The following is a 5777-nucleotide window of genomic DNA, read 5'->3' as shown; positions in this document are numbered from 1 at the left end:
CGGACACTCCCACACGCCAGGGTGATCGACGAACTTAAAGCGTTTCTCTACACCATTGTTGTCGACTTTCAGGGCTTCGGCTTAGATACACGCCAATTATAAAATATCTCCAAACAAAACAAAAAAGGCAGAAAAATGCCTATTTCCAAATGTGCAATTAGCATAAAAAAAAAAAAATTAAATCAAATCATATCAATCCCAACATGCCCTGGGGTCCATACTATCTCACATTTTAAGCCACTGTTATTGATAGTGGAATGTATTCTATAATGTAGTTGTCGGATTCACATTTTTACAACAAGCTACACGAAGACAAACTATCAGTAAAAATGACAATTTTTTTAATGTTGTCCTCAACCGCTATGTCAACTGCTTTGATAATAGCCAACAACTCACTAAAAACAGATGAGGTCTTAAAATTAATACTGAAAATAAATGTCTGCTTATGTGTCACATTATAAACTGCGCAACCGATGGAGTCTTCCCCACCCGACGCATCAGTGGCAAAAATTGTAAACTCTTTCCGTGTACCTATGTACAAGCCTTCTATACTCCACTTGATACTGCTCTTTAGGGAAGTTCGCTTTATTACCCTCAAGCACCCGTCTCCTAACTCTCAAATGCTCACTTTTATAAAACTTTGTATACGTGCAAATATTATTGAAAATCTCCTTAAATTGATGGTAGATTATCGAGTAGCTGGAATTATTCTTTTTATTACCTTTAATACAATTAAAAACTTCCGGATTTACAAATTTAACTTTTATCAATTCACGACAAGTTAGAAATTTTTCCCTTTCTCTAGGTTCAAACTCATTAGCTAGTACATATATATTGTGAGTCGGGGTGGAGGGTGTTAAATCCAAACACCTTCTCAGGGTATTGTTCTGAAAAGCTCTAATTTTTTGCTCCACAGACTTAGGATATATCATGAACCGTGGTTCTAGCCACCTCAATTTTGGTTGGTTTGAACAGATTCACGGCAATATTCGGCATTACCCCAGCTTTAACTGAGGTAGTCGATTTGATTAACTTTACATTATTAGATGCATTCTCTAACAGCTTATTATAATGTGCTTTAACACACAAGGACGCCGTAAGAGTGCGACCTATAAACTTAATTTGTTTAACTTACTCAATTGCCTGATTATTGACCTTCAAATTGATCTCTTTTTTTCAGTTTTTGGAAAACTATAACTTTGGTTTTTTGTAAATTAATAACAAGGTTCTGCTCAAGCTTGACTACTAGTCTCTTAAAATCCCAATCGTGTATCAAAATAAGAAAATCATCTGCAAATTGGTATACATCAGTCCAATTATCCTCACATAAATGTAGGGATCTGGTATAAACATTAAATAGAAGTGGAAAGAGGCAGCTACCCTTTCTTGTAAGAAGGACCTAATCCAGTTCACATACTTGCTTTCAACCTTAAAATCATTAAGAATATAAGACAAAGCCAGCGTCGGCACACTATTGTACGCATTACTAATGTCTACTACAACTGCCACAACTTTTTGATCTCTATCCTTGTACACATGAATATTTTGTAAGATTTCGTTAAAACACATGGAGGCAGACCTCCCTTTGCGATAAGCAAAGCATCTGTTCGGAAGCACGCCCTTTTTAGCTAAGAAAGGGACCAATCTGGCCTTTACCATTAAATTAACTGTTTTAAGACAACCGGTATTAAAGAAATGGGTCTATACGTTCCCACGACAGCCGATTCTACGTACCGGAATGACTCGGGTTTTACCCGGCCGAGGGCTGTTGTTTCGGCGATCTAACCTCGTTTAGGTCGGCGAAGTATCTCAGAAGTTGTTCATCCATAGGGCTACATTCGCTACGTATTCTTCTACTCAGGGCTGGCATCGAGTCAAACCCAGGGCCAGAAACCTACACCTGCTGTGTATGCCGGAGACGATTACACCACAACTCCACCTCAGTCAAGTGTAATGCCTGCGAGGGGTGGAGTCACCTCAGCGTCTGCTCGGGACTACGGACACATCGACAGTGGACCATGACGTACGTGGTCCCCTGTTGCTCAAACGGAGCAGCCTCCACGACTAACCTCAGTCCACCCGAGCAGCCTCACACAGTCACCACAGCACAACAACATAATAACACCACAGACCATACCACAGACACGACAGACCACAAAACACACACAACCGCAACACTACCCACACTCCGCCGCCAACAACTCGTGGTTCCCCCTACAATCTGCACGGTATGTCAGACCACTATACTCCGTAATGTGACATCAGTCAAGTGAAACACCTGCCTAGACTGGTGCCACTTTCCCACGACAGCCGGTTCTACGTACCGGAATGACTCGGGTTTCACCCGACCAAGGGCTGTTGTTTCGGCGATCTAACCCCGTTTAGGTCGGCGAAGTATCTCAGAAGTTGTCCGTCCATAGGGCAACATTCACTACGCATTCTCCTACCCAGGGCTGGCATCGAGTCAAACCCTGGGCCAGAAATATACACCTGCTGTGTATGCCGAAGACAATTACACCACAACTCCACCTCAGTCAAGTGTAATGCCTGCGAGGGGTGGAGTCACCTCAGGGTCTGCTCGGGACTACGGACACACAGACAGTGGACCACGTCCTACGTGGCCCCCTGTTGCTCAAACAGAGCAGCCTCCACGGCAAACGATAGTCCGCCCGTGCAGCCCCACACACTCACACAGCATCCACACACAGTCGCCACTACACAACAACATAATAACACCACAGACCGTACCACAGCCACCACAGACCACATAACTCACACAACCGCACCACCACCCACACGCCGCCGCCAACAACTCCTGGTTCCCCCTACAATCTGCACGGTATGTCAGACCAGAATATTCCGTAATGTGACATCAGTCAAGTGCAATACCTGCCTTGGCTGGTGCCACTTTAGGGCATGTTCAGGTCTGCGTACCACGCGAGATTGGACGGGGAATTTCGAGGGCCCGTGCTGTGCTGCTCGGTCGCAGACGTCAATTGCGACGCCCCCCACCACCACCACAGGGCGGCAACCACCTCAGCAGCACACACAGCCAACGGCGGCAAGAACATACACCTCACTCACACCCCACATCACGACACGTCTCCCGAACCACATGAAGCTCCTCCAATTCAACTGTAACGGGCTACATAGCAAGATTGAGGAGATAACCGTCTTCATGTGTCGGCATGGTATATTAATAGCTGCAGTCCAAGAGACGAAGCTGCACAGCAATTCAACTTTGTTGAATTGCGCCGGGTACAACGTGCACCGTCGAGATCGCGAGCGAGATAATGGTGGTGGCTTAGCGTTCATCACGCACCACACCGTGCAGTATCGTCTTATCGAAGCAGACATCGACCGCAGGGATACCACCCTAGAATGTCAGGGCATCGCTATCCGGTCAGGCGATGTCGAGCTCGAAATATTTAACATTTACAGGGGGTATGTATGTATGTATGTCACCTGCTGCCCGGCAGGATATCACCCTGATATAGGTGCGCTCCTCAGAGGTGAAAACCGTATGGTAGTAGGTGACTTTAATGCGCACCACGATCTTTGGCACTCAAGCCTGTCAAACGATCGTAGAGGAACAGACTTGGCTGAGCAGATAGACGATTCGACATTCTGCACAATGAACGACGACGCACCCACCAGGATTATGGGTAACTGCAGTAGCTCGCCAGACATCACAATAGTCAGCGCTGGTCTGATAAACAGCATAACGTGGCGACCTATGCTGACTCTAGCATCAGACCATCTACCCATAGTCATCTCGATTGATAAACCAACCGACTTTGCCTCCGCCAAACACCGGACCTATATCAACTTTTCCAAAGCTGATTGGAAAGGTTACGCGGAGTTTACTGAAAACACCTTCGCAGCGCTCCCCACACCAACCGACGTCCACCTCGGTGAACGCAAGTTCCGCAGGGCTATCACTGCTGCTGCAGCTCGCTTCATACCGGCAGGATGTATATCGGACCCACGTCCAAACTTCCCTGCCGAAGCGGCTGTTCTAGCTGATGAGCGTGATAGCCTTCGTCAGGCCGATCCCGGAGATCCCCGTATCACCACTCTCATCATCCCAGACATCTGGAAGGTGGGGAGAGTGGTCCCACTGCTCAAACCGGGGAAACCCGCCAACAAAGGAGATTCGTATCGTCCGATTACACTCCTTTCCCCGGTAGCGAAGACACTTGAGGCCTTGCTACTCCCGTACTTCACAAACCACCTGACCCCAGCGAAGCATCAGCATGGTTTCCGTAAAGTGCACAGTACAACAACAGCACTTAACGCCATAAACACTCAGATAACTCGTGGCCTTAACCGCAACCGTCCCTGTGAGAGAACGATTCTAGTAGCGTTGGACTTGTCAAAGGCGTTTGACACCGTCTGCCATTCCACGCTGCTAGAAGATATAGAGGCCTCCTCTCTCCCACAGAGGCTCAAACGGTGGTCGGCAAATTATCTGAGTGGTCGACATTCGTCGGTAACATTTAGAGACAAAACGAGTAAGCAGCGAAAAATAAAACAGGGGGTTCCTCAGGGTGGTGTCCTTTCCCCGCTACTGTTTAACTTGTATATTTCAAAGCTCCCTCAACCACCAGAGGGAGTCTCGATTGTCTCCTATGCCGACGACTGCTCGATCATGGCGACTGGGAATGGAATTGATGACCTGTGTTTGAAAGTAAACGGCTATCTCTCCGAACTTTCTCGCTTCTTCACTGCAAAGTGTCTAGCCCTCTCCCCTACGAAATCCTCCGCGACCCTGTTCACAACCTGGACGAAGGAGGTCAGGCTACCGCTGGGGATTCACGTCGATGACACACCAATTCCGACGGTGAATAACCCCAAAATACTCGGAGTAACATTCGACAGCCTGCTCTCCTTCTCTGCGCACTCAACCGCTATTGTCAATAAAGTACAGAGCCGCAACAAGGTCCTCAAGTCGCTAGCCGGCAGTACTTGGGGCAAAGACAAAGAAACGTTGCTGGCAACATACAAGGCAATAGGCCGGCCGGTTTTGAACTACGCAGCGTCAGTGTGGTCGCCAGGGACCAGTAGGACGCAGTGGACGAAGCTACAGACTGTACAGAACACCGCACTCAGGACAGCGACAGGATGCCTTCTGATGTCGCCTGAACACCACCTGCACGGCGAGGCGCAAATGCTCCCTATAAAGGAGCACAATATAATGCTCTGCAAGCAGTTCCTGATCGGGAGCCACAGAAGTGGCCACCCAAGCAGACAGCTGCTTGCAGAGGAGCCCTCGCCTAGGCACGTCAGGAGGCATCTATATGAACTGACGGACGAAGTCCAGAGGTTCATTAAGCAACCTCTGGACCCGACAGCTTACCGACAGGCCCTGAACGCCATTCTCAGGGACTCAGTCTCGAGTTATGTAGACTCTAGACCTGTGAATGCCGTTCTAGGCATACCACCCCCGGACATAGACGAGACGGAGCTTCATCTGCCTCGGGAGACACGCACAACACTTGCACAACTGCGCTCCGGCTACTGCAGCAGGTTGAACTCCTACCTGAGTAGGTTGAATGAGGATGTGCCGAATGAGTGTCCGGCATGCGGAGAGACCCCACATGACTCGAAACATCTCTTCGCATGCCCGGAAAACCCGACAACCCTAACGGCCTTGTCCCTGTGGACAAACCCCACAGAAGCTGCACGCTTCCTAGGGTTGCCCTTAGTGGAACTTGACAACGACTGAGATACCAACCGTCCTGGGCGGGGTTGTTGTAGCCGCTACAACAACAACA

This window comes from Rhagoletis pomonella, unplaced genomic scaffold (genome assembly GCF_013731165.1).
Source record: "Rhagoletis pomonella isolate Grant_MI unplaced genomic scaffold, Rhpom_1.0 Rhpom_scaffold_00210, whole genome shotgun sequence".
NCBI classification, from domain to species: domain Eukaryota; kingdom Metazoa; phylum Arthropoda; class Insecta; order Diptera; family Tephritidae; genus Rhagoletis; species Rhagoletis pomonella.
This window is presented reverse-complemented; position numbering follows the sequence as displayed.